This window comes from Trichosurus vulpecula, chromosome 1 (genome assembly GCF_011100635.1).
Source record: "Trichosurus vulpecula isolate mTriVul1 chromosome 1, mTriVul1.pri, whole genome shotgun sequence".
Taxonomy (NCBI): domain Eukaryota; kingdom Metazoa; phylum Chordata; class Mammalia; order Diprotodontia; family Phalangeridae; genus Trichosurus; species Trichosurus vulpecula.
The window spans coordinates 363,999,035-364,013,842 of record NC_050573.1 but is presented as its reverse complement, the minus strand read 5'-3'; the positions used below and the strand labels follow the sequence as shown (position 1 = coordinate 364,013,842).

The 14,808-nt window shown below is 39.2% G+C and overlaps 1 protein-coding gene across 1 annotated transcript in view; it reads right to left on the bottom strand.

Annotated features, from left to right (window-relative positions):
• LOC118846702 (protein hinderin-like) overlaps positions 1–13,704 on the bottom strand; it is a 291,103-nt gene extending 277,399 nt beyond the window's left edge. The window contains exon 1 of the mRNA XM_036755471.1: positions 13,577–13,704. The gene's annotated coding sequence lies outside the window, so the exon portion shown is untranslated. The remainder of the gene's footprint in view (positions 1–13,576) is intronic.
• Positions 13,705–14,808: the final 1,104 nt, after the last annotated feature.

Below are 14,808 nucleotides of genomic sequence, written 5' to 3'. Positions count from 1 at the left end.
GCAACAGTGAAAAGAGTAGACACACAGAGTTCACTCACAGAGAGTCACATACAAGGGAATAAGTATATTTCTTACCAGTGTCTAACCCCTTTCTTCTTCCTTCACTGACAGATACCACCATACAATTGCTTGGGAAATCTGCTGTCAGGAAGTAGTGGCTTTAGAATCAGAGGACCTAGATTCAAATATTACTTCTGATGCTTAGTTCCTGTGTGGCCTTGAACAAGTCACTTAACTTCCTTGGGCCTCAGTTTTCTCATCTATAAAATGAGGGAGTTGGATTAGAAGTACCATGAGATTCCTTTTTCTAAATCTCCATCCCTATGAGTCTCTCTTTTCACTGGCTCTATTCAGTAAGGCTCTGAGAAAGTACTCATCACTGTAGTATCGAAAGAAAGATCACATCCTAGTACCTCTGTTGCTATTGATATCATGCAGGTATTTTCTGTTCCATAGGTGGTACTAGTGAAATTATCTAACAAGGTGGATATGATACGCTTTGCAGCTGTAAAGTCTCTCTCACACTTCCATACCAGCCCTTCTTGTAATATAGCATAGAGCTTGATGAAGTTATACTTTCAGATCTTGAAAGATCATAATAACTTCATTAAATTCAACAAACATTATTAAGTGATTACATATATAAATCACTATGGTAGGTACTAAAGGAGTTGTAAAATGAATAAGAAAGGATCCAGGCCCCAAATTCTAGCAGGGGAGATAAGTCAACCAACCAACAAGTATTTATTAAGTGCCAGATAGCATGCTAAATGCTGGACATTCAAAGTCAATCATCAAACAGCCCATGACTTCTATTCTAATGAAGGAGAAAATACATACATACATACATACATATACATATGTAGGCATATATGAGATATATGCAAAGTAGATACAAGGTAAACTTAGAGGGGAGGCACTAGTAACTGGTGAAGACAGGAAAGGTCTCCAATAATAATTGGTTCTTGAGCTGATTCTTGAAGGAAATCTTGGATTCTGTGGAGATGAGAAGGGAGAGCACTGCCAATGTAAAAGAATGGAGCATCTTGTATGAGGAACAATAAGCATCACAGTATGACTAGACTATAGAGGGAGTTAGGCAGCACAATGGATAGAGCACTGGGCATGGAAAGAAGACTGAAGTTCAAATCCAGCCTCAGACACTTCCTATTTATGTGACCCTGAGCAAGTCACTTAACCATTGGCTGCCTCAGTTTCCTCAGCTGCAAAATGATAGTAATAGCATCTGCCTCACAGAATTATTATGAAGATCAAATAAGATAACATTTGTAAAGCACTTGGCACATGAATGCCTAATAAATGCTTGTTCCTTCCCTTCTTCCCCGCTCCTCCACAGAGTACAAAGTAGGGAAGAATATGTAGGGAAATGGGAAATATGGGAAAGTGCAGGGTTGTGAAGAACTTTAAATACCAAAGAGAGGAATTTATACGTGATCCAGAAGTGATAAGGAGTCATTGGATTTTATCAAGTAGGGGAGTAATATGGTCAGATGTGCTTTAGGAAAATGACTGTTGACTATGGGGAAATTAGATTGGAATGGGGAAAGACTTGCAGTAAACACACCAATTAAGATATTCTTCAATAGTACAGACAAAAAGCGATGAGGAACTAAGCTATCCTGGTGCCCATGTGAATGGAAGGAAGGGGATATATACAAGACATGTTACAGTGATAGAAATAACAGGATTTGTCTGTCAAGTGAAAAGTCAAGGATGACACTGAGGTTGTGAAGGGTGACTGGAAAGATTACCGTGCTCTAAAATGGAGTAAGAAAGTTCAGAAGAGAGGTGATTTGGGGAGGGGGGGAAATGAGTTCAGTTTTTTGTATTTTGAATTTGATATACCTATGGGATTATCCAGTTTGAAATATCAATAAGCAGTTAGTAACATGGCACTAGACCTTAGGACTAAGGCTCAGACATATAAGTTTGGAAGCTTCTGTGGAAGCTGATGAGACCACCAAGTGAAAGAGTATGTAGGAAAAGAGAAAAGGGCCCCGGACAGAGTTCTAGAATATACCCACAGTTATTGTGGATGATTATCAGCAAAAGAGATTAAGAAGTGATAGTTAGACAGTCGGAGGATAACCAAGAGATAAGAAGGTCATGAAAATTCAGAGAGAATATCCAGGAGGAGAAAGTAATCAACAATGTCTCAAAGGCAGAAGACGGGTCAAGAAAGATGAGAAATGAGAAACGGGCATTAGATTTGTTCATTATGAGTTCAGTGGTTAGGTAGATAAACAATTAGCCATAATAATGCATACTAAAATATTCTAAGTATCAGTCAGTCACCAAGTGTTTATTAAGCACTCTATTATGTGAAAATACAAAGAAAGGCCTAAGTATATAAGATAAAAACAAAGTGCAATGAGCGCTCTGAGGGAAAAGAAAATTATTTCTGGTTTACTCTATCAAATCACTCATAGAGACAAGGATCTAAAAGCCAATCTGGATCACAGGTGAGGGGTTCCCTCAAGAGCTACCTCTTTCAAGAAGTCTTTTCTGATTCCCTAACTGAAAGTTCTCTCTTTCACCACAGTGCCTAGCTATGAGCATTTAATAAGTGTTTTCTCAGCAAATGACTTCAGATTTCTAACAAAACACTGTCTTCATCTCTCCTTTTGCACTTAACATATGCATCCTTGTACCATAGTTACTTGAATTAACATTCCCCTTCATGACCCCCAACCCGGTCCTGCTTCAAATTATACTATCAGCTCCATTATGGAAGGATCTATGTATTATTTTAGTTTTTTATCCCCAGTGCCTAGGCACAGGGCCAAATGCCCACAGTAGACAATGAATAAATGCTTATCAATTTATTTTGTTAAATGTTAAATATTTTATTTCTCCAAGACAATAATAAAGCATGAGAGGGTAGCTGGAATTCTAGCCAAGAGATCAGAAAACTTGGGTCCAGTCCTAGTTGGGCCCCAGTTGACCATGAAATCTTAAACAACTTCTCTGAGGTTCACAGTTTCCTTATCTGAAATCAGATCATTTAATTTTTAAGGTCCTTTCCAGCTCTACCAATTTACAAATCCATAAATAGAGGAAGGGTAAACATGGAAATGTTTTGCCATGTAGAGAACTGAAGGAATTCACATTAGATGACCATGATATTATAGTCATTAAAGTCAGAAGTGAGGTCAGCTGTTGTTAAGAGGGAGAATAGAAGCAGAGATGATGCCTTAAGCAAAATGCAAAAAGATTTAGGACCATCACTTTGGGTTAAGCTAGAGGGAATCAATAAAAGGTGAATAAAATAACTGTGCTAAAGCAATGAGGGCCTAGTTGAAGTGAGAGAACATCAGTTTCTTGTGTGACTTCCCAAAGAAATACCCAGTGACCTTAGAAAAGATTAGAAGGATGACGATGGTGAAAGTTACCTAGAGTTAATGATCAGTAAAAGAATGGCAAAACATAAAGGGAATGAGAGATTCAAGGGTGAAAGCAAGTGTATCATTAAAATGGATGGTTTTGGAGGTAAAGACTAGCTAATATGATTTGTCAGTTGTATCAACCATTATGTAACTACTAAGACTGCAAAGTTAAGTGATAGTTTTTCATTTGTTAAGTAGAAATGAGCATCTGTAGACTTACAAGAACCTTAAAACTAGTATGGTTGTTTTTGCTTGTTCTCAAAGAGGACCAAAATGACATCATTACGTTGGGGTCAAGGTAAATGTGCCTGACTGTAGTTGATCAGACCAATATGAGCCAGAAGACTCTACGACAGATCAGGCACAAACAATCCACAAATGAATTTTTGCAGTGGAGATATCTCTAAATTCACACATCTCATATTTCTTTTAAGGTACTGCGATTCTGCTTCACTCACAGAGCACAGCACTTTCTTTTGGTGGTCCTTTGCCAGTATCTCTCATGCTTCACATTCGATTCCACAGTTCTTCAGAGAGGCTTGAGAGTGTCCATTTATTGATTCTTCTGACCTCCATGTGAGCACTTGCCTTGTGTGCTTTCTCTGCAAAATAGTCTTTCAGGCAAACATGTTTGGAATTTGAATAATATGGCCAGCCCGTCATAGTTGCACTCTCTGCAGCAGAGTTTAAATGCTTGGAAGTTTACCTCAAGAAAGGACTTCAGTGTCCAGTACCTTATCTTGCCAGGTGAGTTTCAGAATCTTCTTAAGATTATTCAAATGGAAGTGATTCCATTTCCTGGCATGGCACTGGCATACTGTCCAGGTTTCGCAGGCCTACAATATGAAGTTAGCACAATGGCTCGGTAGACCTTCAATTAGGTAGGCAGTCTAATTTCTTTTTTCTCCCACACTTTCCTTAGAAGCCTATCAAACACTGAACTAGTACTAGCAATGAGTGTATTAATCTCATAATCTATATGTACATCCCTGGAAAGTATACTGCCAAGGTAAGTGAACTTATCCACAGTATTCAATATTTCTCCATTTGCTGTAACCAATGGTTCCACATACGGATGGTGTGAAGAATCTGTATTTTCTTGGCAGTGTTGGGCCAAAATTAGCACAAGCAGCGGCAAATTGATCCATATTTTATTGCATCTCAGCCTCAGAGGCTGCACTTACTGTACAATATCTGCAAACAAAAAAATTATGCAGCAACTCTCCCTCTACTTTAGTCTTGGCTTGTAGATGTTTCAAGTCAAATAATTTCCTGTCAGTGTAATAGCTAACCTTGATGCCATTTTCATCCTCACTGAAGGCATCTGACAACACTGATGAAAACATCATGCTAAAAAGCATGGGAGCAAGCACATAGCCTTGCTTCACTCCAATGTCTGGCAAAGTACAAGAGCATCATCCATTATCTAGAAGCCATACAAGCATGCCATCATGGTACTGGTATACAAAACTGATGAACTTCTCTGGGCAACCAAATTTCACCATAATTTTCCAGAAGCCCTCATGATTGACAATATCAAAGGCCTTGATCAGATCAATGAACACTGTGCAGAGACTTCTGTTCTGCTCCTGACATTTCTCCTAGAGTTATCTGGCAACAAACATATGGCCCATTCCTTGGACCTTTATGAACCCACACTGGCTCTCAGGTAGATTACCATCTTCCAGGTGAAACATCAGCCTATTGAGGAAGACTCTGAAAAGAATCTTGCCAATAGTGACTAAGAGAGAAACACTTCCCACACCCTGCACCCCCTCCCCCGTGATTGTTAAAGACTAGAAGGATGAGGATATTGAAGGTTACCTAGAATTAATGACTAGTAGTAAAAGAATGGCAAAACATAAAGGGAGTGAAAGATTCAAGGGTGGAGGCAAGTATATCATTAAAATGGATGATTTTGGAAGTAAAGACTAGCTAATATGATTTGTCAGTTGTGTCAAGTATTAGGTAACTACTAAGACTGTAGAATTAAGTGATTTTTTTAAAGTTCTGTACTTTCAATGATAATCTTTGATTGATTAAGCACAAATTGGCATCTATAGTCTTAAGAGAACCTTAAAATTGGAAGATACTTAGGGATCACCTACTTTAGTGTTTCCCAATCATCAATCCATGAACCAGCAGTTTTCTGTAGCTAATTTTTATTGGTTACAAAACTTACATTACCAAAGGCCTTAAAAACTTTTTTTAAATGATTACTAATTTCTACATCTTAGGCCTCCTACTACCAGCTCCCTCTTTCTTCTCAGCTCAAGGTTCTCAGATACTGATTTAATGAGAGGCTCTACACTGGAAGATGCAGATGGTGGAACAGCCAATGGTAAAGAGTTTATATTTTTTACTGATCCTCAGTATAGTTCTGTGGAGTAGGGGCATTGATCTAGTGCAATCTTTCTATCTATACCAGCCAGCCAATTCAGTGTTAAATGCCTTCAAAATCAAAATAAGAACAAGAAGCTTCACAGCAATATCTCTGTATGCTGCTTGAAAGAGTATACCAGCTGAAAGTATCCATGGAAACAGTAAGGGAATAGGAGGTGGCCCTGAGATTCAACATTCCACATGGCTATAAGTACCATATAACAGTAAAAAATAATGCCTCTGATACTGAGAAGATTAAAATGACCCAGGAATTAAGATGTTATTCCTAGCAAAGGTAAAAAAAGAAAACATAGCACAAACAACTTTTGTCCATAATATTAGGAAAAATATGTAAAATGATCAGATAAGAAAGTGGAAGAGCACCATGAACAGAAAGACTGCCATCACACCAAAGGCCATCTTCAGATCTGGAGTGTGCCGATGAAGCAAGAACACCCACCGACACAGTCCACAGACTCCATTTCCTCATCGAGGCTAAAGGGATCCACAGAAAATGGCAATATCACCCTCAAGATTCCTTTAGTCTACCTTCCAACATAAGCAAGCAAAGGAGCTGCCAAGAGATGATGTTATAGAGTTTATAACAACCTGAATTATGGATTACAGTTAGAGACAGAAAAGAATAGTAAGGGGTGGGGGGGGGAGCCAAGATGGCAGCTGGAAAGCAGGGACTAGCGTGACCTCCCTGCCAAGTCCCTCCAAAAACCTAAAAAAGATGGCTCTGAACCAATTCTAGAATGGCAGAACCCACAAAACAGCAGAGGGAAACAGGGCTCCAGCCCAGGACAGCCTTGATGGTCTCTGGGTGAGGTCTATCCCACATGGAGCTGGGAGCAGAGGGGAGCCGTGGGGAGCCAAGACCAGCCAAGCCCAGCGTGAGCTGTGGGGACCAACCAGACCAGAAGCCGGGCAGAAAGTACCCTGGCACCCAGAATCAGTGAGCTGCGGCAGTTAGCAGACTTCTCAACCCACAAACACCAAAAACAGCAGAGAAGGTTAGTGGGAAAAGCTGCTGGAGTGGAAGGAGTTCACGGTTCGGCTTCCAGCCCCGGGGGCAGCGGAGGTGGGGCAGCTACAGCTGTTGTTGCTTCCGGCTCCAGGCCCACCTGGTGGGAGGAATTAGGTGGCGGATCAGAGCAGAAGTGCACAGCCTGCTGAAAATCTAAGCCCAGTCCGGGTTGGGGGTTCTTGGGGAAGGAGGAGTGCTGGTGTGGCAGAGCTGGCACCTCCCCCCCAAACGTGGAACATAGAACTCTTTAGTCTACAAGCAGTCATACCCTGCTGAAAAACTCAAGGGTCAAGTTAGTTGGTTGGGAATATGGCCAGGCAGCGAAAACACACCCAGATTCAGTCTCAGACTTTGGATTCTTTCTTTGGTGACAAAGAAGACCAAAACGTACAGCCTAAAGAAGTCAACAAAGTGCAAGAGCCTACACCAAAAGCCTCCAAGAAAAACATGAACTGGTCCTAGGCCATGGAAGAGCTCAAAAAGGATTTGGAAAAGCAAGTTAGAGAAGTAGTGGAAAAATTGGGAAGAGAATTGAGAAGGATGCAAGAAAACCATGAAAAACAAGTCAATGACTTGCTAAAGGAGACCCAAAAAAATACTGAAAAATACACTGAAGAAAACAACACCTTAAAAAACAGACTAACTCAAATGGCAAAAGAGCTCCAAAAAGCCAACAAGGAAAAGAATGCCTTGAAAGGCAGAATTAGCCAAATGGAAAAGGAGGTCCAAAAGACCACTGAAGAAAATACTACTTTAAAAATTAGATTGGAGCAAGTGGAAGCTAGTGACTTTATGAGAAATGAAGATATTATAAAACAGAACCAAAGGAATGAAAAAATGGAAGACAATGTGAAATATCTCATTGGAAAAACCACGGACCTGGAAAATGGATCCAGGAGAGATAATTTAAAAATTATTGGACTACCTGAAAGCCATGATCAAAAAAAGAGCCTAGATATCATCTTTCAAGAAATTATCAAGGAGAACTGCCCTGATATTCTAGAGCCAGAGGGCAAAATAGAAATTGAAAGAATCCATCGATCGCCTCCTCAAATAGATCCAAAAAAGAAATCTCCTAGGAATATTGTTGCCAAATTCCAGAGCTCCCAGATCAAGGAGAAAATACTGCAAGCAGCCAGAAAGAAACAATTTGAGTATTGTGGAAACCCAATCAGAATAACCCAAGATCTGGCAGCTTCTACATTAAGAGATCGAAGGGCTTGGAATACGATATTCCGGAGGTCAATGGAGCTAGGATTAAAACCAAGAATCACCTACCCAGCAAAATTGAGTATCATGCTCTAAGGCAAAATATGGATTTTTAATAAAATAGAGGACTTTCAAGCTTTCTCAGTGAAAAGACCAGAACTGAATAGAAAATTTGACTTTCAAACACAAGAATCAAGAGAAGCATGAAAAGGTAATCAAGAAAAAGAACAAGAAAAAGAAATTGCAAGGGACTTACTAAAGTTGAACTGTTTTGTTTACATTCCTACACGGAAAGATGATGTGTATGATTCATGAGACCTCAGTATTAGGGTAGCTGAAGGGAATATGCATATATGTATATATGTTTATGTAGATATATATATATATATATATATATAAGTGAATGTGTATGTATGTATATATCTATGTTTATATATATATATATATAGAGAGAGAGAGAGAGAGAGCGGACACAGGGTGAATTGAAGATGAAGGGAAGAAATCTAAAAGAAATAAAATCAAATTAAGGGATGAGAGAGGAACATATTGAGAGAGGGAGATAGGGAGAGACAGAATGGGGTGGATTATCTTGCATAAAGGTGTCAAGAGGAAGCAGTTCTGTGGGAGGAGGGGAGAGGGCAGGTGAGGGGGGAATGAGTGAATCTTGCTCTCATCAGATTGGGCCTGAGGAGAGAATACCATGCATACCCAATCAGGTATCTTACCCCACAGGAAAGAAGAGGGAAGAAGATTAAAAAAAAAGGGAGGGGTGATGGAGGGGAGGGCAGATGGGGGTGGAGGTAATCAAAAACAAACACTTTCGAAAGGGGACAGGGTCAAGGGAGAGAATTCAATAAAGGGGGATGGGTTGGGAAGGAGCAAAATATAGTTAGCCTTTCACAACATGAGTATTGTGGAAGGGTTCTACATAATGATACACATGTGGCCTATGTTGAATTGCTTGACTTCTTGGGGAGGGTAGGTGGGAAGGGAGGAGGAGGGAGAATTTGGAACTCAAAGTTTTTAAAAACAGATGTTCAAAATAAAAAAAAAAAGTTTTTTGCATGCAACTAGAAAATAAGATACACAGGCAATGGGGAGTAGAAATTTAGCTTGCCCTACAAGAGGGGAAGGGAAAAGGGGATGGGAAGGGAGTGGGGTGATAGAAGGGAACAGGGCAATCAGAATATACACCTTCTTGGAGTGGGGCGGGGAGGGTAGAAATGGGCAGAAAATTTGTAATTCAAACTCTTGTGAAAACCAATGCTGAAAACTAAATATGTTAAATAAATAAATTAAATTAAATTAAAAAAAAGGAAAAAAAATAAATAGTCAACAAAACAATAAAAAAAAAAGACAGGGAAACCAATTAAGAAGTGATAGAAAAAGCCCAAGGAAGAGGTAATAAGATCTTGAATTATGTTGTAGTTGTCATATGAGTGGAGAGAAAGGAACATAAGAGTTGTTGTTCAGTTATTTTCAGTCATGTTCAACTCTTTGTGACCCCACATTGAAATTTCCTTGGCAGAGATATTGGAGTGATTTGCCATTCCCTTCTGCAGTTCATTTTACAGATGAGAAAACTAAGGCAAATAGGGTTAAGTAACTTGCCCAGTGTCACACATCTAGAAAGTGTCTGAGGCCAGATTTAAACTCAGGAAGACTCATCTTCCTGATCCAGGCCCAGCATACTTGCTCCTTTGCCACCTAGCTGCTCCAAACATATATGAAGATAAAATAAATAAGAGTATTAAAAAAAAAAAGAATAGTAAGGCCTAAGTCTAACATGCTTGTCAATACTTTTATAGTGAAAGAGAAACTGCCCCTCAGACTGCTGCCCTGGCTTTTCCTCGATGTACAAAGTGCTGAAGGAATGCCACAAACTTTCAAAAGGAAGGTGGTTTTGCCAATGAAACAATGGGAGAATTTTAAATTTCCTGCATTACATGGGGAAAACACTCGCCAAAAACATTAGTGTGAACCAAATCATTCACCTAGTCAACAGAGACAGAACGACAGGTACTGGAGAGAGTACTAGATTTAGAGACTGGAAGACCTGGGCTCAAATGCCACCTTGGATACTTTCTAGCTATGTGGCCATAAGCAAGTCACTTAACTTTTCTGAACCTCAGTTCAGAGGCTAAATTAAAGAGCTATGCATTGTATGTTAAATGTTTTGTGAGTGAGGGCCAGATTTCTAAAACTTTGCTAGCCTGGAGAAGAAAACAGGGGCTTTTACAGCTGAAAAGAACTCCAGAATCTAAAGTACAAAACCCCACCAAAGTAAAGAAATGATGGAGTAAATCCAAGACTTATTTACCAAGGTGTGTATCTGAGGGTGTTTAAAGAAAATCAGAGATAAAAATTCCCCTAGGAAGGTTTCCTTTTGTTGGAAATGAAAGAAATAGAAATAGATATGACATATACCCCTAACAGAGGCAAAATCTTAAGTCAGAACACTGCTGGTGAATTGTGGGTGAAATGTGAATATGAAACAACCCATACAACCTAATCTGAGCCAGATGGCAACCAACTTTAGGGAGAAAAAAATAAGCAAGACCTTCAAAGTCAAATAAATACTTCATGAACAATAAACAGCCAGCCATCTCCATTTCAAAATCTGGAAATTAATTTGTTGTTGTTATTTAAGGGCGAGTGACTTGCTTGGAATTTTACCCTTATCTGGTCCATTGCTATTTACTGGGAGAGCCAACAGCTCAGAACTCTGCCCCTGCTTGCCCCCAACTAAAGCCTCTGGTCCAACCAGCTCAAAGTCTGTGTTTTTCATTTGGAGACAAAAGATAGGGTGTGGCTGTCACCTTTTGGAAACAAAAGCCAGATCTTTATCATTCTTGAAGCCTTCCCCAAAAACACCTTTCTTGGAAAAGAAGCTCAGGATCAGAATCTTCAGAATGACCTCAGGGCCAGCAATGAGAACATGGCCAATTCACCCTTTTCCATGAGGAAGGAAAAGAAGCCCTCCTCATCGAAGTTCAGAGACGTTCTTCAACAAAAGTGGAAATACTGACAATATAGCTGTGCTCTAAGCCAGAATTGATCTGGAGATTCTTTTGACCTAGCCCTAAAGGAAATAGTTGTCTCTGCTTGCTTTTAGAAGGCAAGTAGGTCAGTTGTCTCTGAATGACAAGGCACTCTTTAACTTTCAACTACATTTCCACAGCACTAGGACTGAGTCTGAATACATCAAACACTTTCTAAGAACAGGACTTTTGTCTTAAACACCCAAAGTGACAACTCAGAGACTGTAAGATTCCACTAATGTGCTATGCCAGTGCTTCAGAGGTCTCTCTGGGTGCATGACGGCTAGGCCAGGGGAGCACATGTTCTGGCAGCTCCTACCAAGTTGGCAGTGATGCAAGTCCAGGCTTAGCAACCATCTAACTGTTGTCTAAGAACCACAATGCTTGAGTTCAGGAGGCCAACCATCATACTAGCCAAGATAACACATTTTCCATCAACAGCCACTCACAAAAACTATCTGCTAACATCTAGAGAGGATGCAATATTGCCATAGTGGGAAGGTATACTTTCACCACTGAAAATACAGTTACTTAAACTTAAAAGCATTCCCTCTTTTTGAAGTCCTGGCTTTGGTTGTTACTGGTGCACAAAAAGCCAACACTGTCACACTACTAGGGTAGTAGCTGATTATCTGTTCTCCCTTCTCATCCCTCTTCCTCTCCCCCCTTCCCCATTTGTAGATTATGGAGAAGTAGGAACAAGTAGGAAAGGATTAAGAGCCCATTCTGAGGCACGATTATCAACTATAAATCAGTCTCTAGTCAAACTTACCAAGAAATTACTAGCTTAAACATAGGCCACTGTAACACAAGAGTAACTTCCTGCTCTCCAACCAGAGACGAGGAAAAAAAAAGGGTTAGACCTTCTTATGTAGATGTCTTTGGAGCCCCCTAGTGACTATTTATCGCCACTACATTCTACAATGTTAGAGGAAAAGATCATATCTGAAATAGGCCCTAAATCTCCACTTCAAACCACATCAGATCTATGGTTATGTGGTCTAAGAAAAATACTGGGGAAAAAGTCAAGAATAGCACTCTCTTCCAGATCTTCTTCCAGATCCCCTGAGGAGTGTGACCAGAAATAACTTACCTAAATAACAGCCCTGTTCAATGTGGCTAACAAGTGCAAAGTATTTCCAGAGACAACAAAAACAAGTTTGAAACCTGTCTCCCACCCTTTTCATGCAACAAGGTAGAAAGCAAATTTCATAAAGAAATTTAGACTGAACTTTCACAGCCCTAAAAATGTAGTACCTCCCTTTAAAATTTTGGGACACACATTTCCCATTTGAAATATAGCATTTTAAAGAAGTGGGCTATAGCAGTAAAGTAGCTGTGTTCTAAAGTCTGACCTTTAAAAAAATGATATCCATTCAAAGAAGAGAAAAATAGCATACTATTCCTATCATAGCATGTCATCAATTTTAAAAACTTAACTCTAGTATGTATATACTTTAAAATATTAATCAACATCAACTCACAATGCAATTCTTAAAACCCAACAGTTTCTATTTTAGTACATTTTTATATTTCTATTTCATGTTCATTATAAAGATTTTGGAGAGACAGTGTGTCCCAGGGGATAGTAGCTTATAGTGAGATAGACCTGGGTTCAAGCTCTGTCTTCAACCACTAAGAGTGTAACCAAGGGAAAATCACTTGGGCCCAGGTAACTCTCTCAGATTTATAATTGCATAAGAACTGTAAGGTGTAGAAATTATCAATGGAGGCAGTTTCCCAACTAGGATTTTCACTCAAACAAAATCACAGGTCTAGAACCAGATTACTGGTTCCTAAAAGGTAAGAACTAGATGTGTTTGTTTTGCGAAATATAACCATGAAGAGAGGAGAGACATTTTAAAATACCATACAGTTATGAAATGTGTATAGTTTATAGACACTCTCCAATATTTCTGTGTGTATAAATACATATTTATCTTTTAAAAGAGCTAGGAACTTTAAAGTTTAAATTAAAAACCCTTACACAAGCTATGCCATCTCATTTCAAATAATTTTGAAATATAAAGATGACTCAGGTAACAAGACTTAGAATAGTATATAATTGTTTTTCATAAGAACACGCAGAAAAAACAACACACCTGATCTTTCTCATTAAGCAACAAAGCAATTCTTTGTTTGTTTGTTTGTTTGTTTTTCCCAGTTCCTACTGTGATCAAATCTCACCCAGGAGCTTCCTGTAATTATCGGGAGCCTGCATTAAGTGATCGTACTGACCTCTGGACACTGGAGAAGGGGAGGAAAGAGCAGAGAAGAGAAAAGGGAGAGAGCAGAGGGGGAAGTAAAGGGTGAGAAAGAGGAGAGGGGAGAAAGAAGTAAAAGAGAGGAGAGAGAGAGGGAAGAGGGGAAAAATGGAAGGTAAAAGAACTAACTAGACTTAGGTTAGCACTTCTCTGATGAAAAGTGAATGTGTTCATTCTATTCCAGCACCTTGCTGGTCTCACCATCAAAGGCAAGAAAACAGAAGGTGAAAGGTTCTTGCTTACCTGTTGTTGTTGTTCCTTCACTTTACCAGCGTGGAGCTCTGAGAGGGACAGAGAGAGCTTCTCCTGCTGTTCAGAAAGGTATTTCTGATAAAGACTCAGAAGTTCCTGGCACTCTCTATACTGTTGCTGCAGGGGTGAGATAGCAAGTTAAGGAAAAAAAGGAAACTTTCCAATCTCACTTTCAGATTATTCTGCCTTTACCAGAAGAGAGCCCCTACCAATAGTGTTCAGATGGAAGGGTATGTGGGTGAAAAAGCTTAAGGTCAAAAATTAGTATATCCAAAAAAATAAAGAAAAAATTTACTGGCAATGAATTGAGCAATGATATCCCATTCAGAGACCTTTCCCTCCTAATTATGAAATACACAAAAACAAAGGCAAGTAGAATTAGTGGAGTAAAGGTGGTTATAATTACTTCCTAAGTTACAAACTATAAAAATTTCAATTCAAAAAGTATTTTAATCATCTTGAAACATGTGCCAGGAACTATGCTAGGCATTGGAGATTTTTTAAAAAATACTAAAACAGTCTCTATTCTTAAGGAGCTTAAATTTTATTATGAGAAAACATGAACAAAAAAAGTGGGGGAGGACTTATGATTTAATTATAAAAGCTAGTCAAGTCAACATTTCATTTTTAAACTTCAGGACAGAGTTATTGTTTAGGTACCCACTCAGATCTTTGCATTCAGTCATCAACCAAAAAATGAAAAAAAAAACACATTGCCCCCACTCACAACTCTCTGGCACCTCCAAACTTGGAAGACGTTCAATAAATAGAGCTGCTGGAATGCCTGGCCACCAAGGTCATATCTGTGGGAGGCAGGCGTTTGTGACCAGGAAAGAAATCTGTTCTTCACCTGTCATTGTAGTAATTTCTTCCCTAGTCCCTTGTCTTACAGCACATCATTCCTGACTCTCCCCCTTATATTTAATTATGCATACTGCAAGTACAAGACTCATTGTCCAAAGGTATTATTCTGTATAAATGCCTTAAAAACAAGTTGTCATGATTAAGGGTTGGAATAGTATTTCTTAAATGTCAAATATAGTGCCTGGTTTCAGTATTCCTTAACATTTTCATGACCTAATCATTGCTTCTGGGCAGGTTCGTGTTCTAATCACTTTTGCCAATCATGACTGCATAAATAACTGACTGCTTCATTATTCCCATTATCAACCTTTTAAAAAAAAAGCCAGAAATGGCTTGTAGAAGAGAAGCCGCTTTTGGTA